This window comes from Branchiostoma floridae, chromosome 7 (genome assembly GCF_000003815.2).
Source record: "Branchiostoma floridae strain S238N-H82 chromosome 7, Bfl_VNyyK, whole genome shotgun sequence".
Classification (NCBI taxonomy): domain Eukaryota; kingdom Metazoa; phylum Chordata; class Leptocardii; order Amphioxiformes; family Branchiostomatidae; genus Branchiostoma; species Branchiostoma floridae.
Window position 1 is genome coordinate 23,215,694 of NC_049985.1, and position 887 is coordinate 23,216,580.

Genomic DNA, 887 nt, shown 5'->3' on the forward strand with positions numbered 1-887 from the left:
ATTTTCAAGAAAAATTATCCCAGCTTGATTTGCCATAAAATTCGTACATTGTAAAGTACAAAGTGATAAAAATGTTACTTTTCTTTATAGAAAAATCGCATTTAAATGCATATTGGTGCATATTCATATTATATTTCAAGGAAATAGTCTAAGTCTGCAAAACTTACATCCTGTTGTAAGGAGGTGAATACTATTCGTACAGTAAACTAATATGTAAAGCTCCCATCGTTTGAACTCACAGAAAACTTTAATCCAATCATATAACGAGAGTTCCCTGCATGACCTCAGACCTTTGCCAAATGATATGATCCCAACCTTTTTCCACTTTATAGATATTTCTCAAAGAATTTGCAAATAAGGTCCTCGTTTTCATAGATAACATCAGTTGATAATCTCCTTTGCCATGTCATTTTAAGTATGAAAATCACGCACTTTTTGTTGAATGAGGTGTTCATTTGCATACCCGATTTCCCGTTTAGGCCACAAATAAATTTTATGGATGACATCCTATGCAGAGTACAAAAATAATGAGATAGTGCGAAAAAAACAAGATGGGTTAAAAACTAAATGTTCGAAATAGACACCATAAACGTTGTAACAAGATTTGAAGTGACAACAAGTATACCGCATCACAGCTAACAAGGCATTCATTCATGTATTAAAGATATGAACTAGTCTAGTGTAGTAAAAGTGATACTGTGGTACACTGGCAACTACACTTAGGCTTCCATATTCGTGTCACTTTTACAACTATCCAACAAGTTTCACTTCTGCAACTATAGTCATAGCTACCTCCCTAGTGTTACATCTACAAGTATAATCATTAGGCTTCATTACAACATGTTTGCCTATTTTGGTCTATCTGACCATCCCCGAAGAGGAAAGAA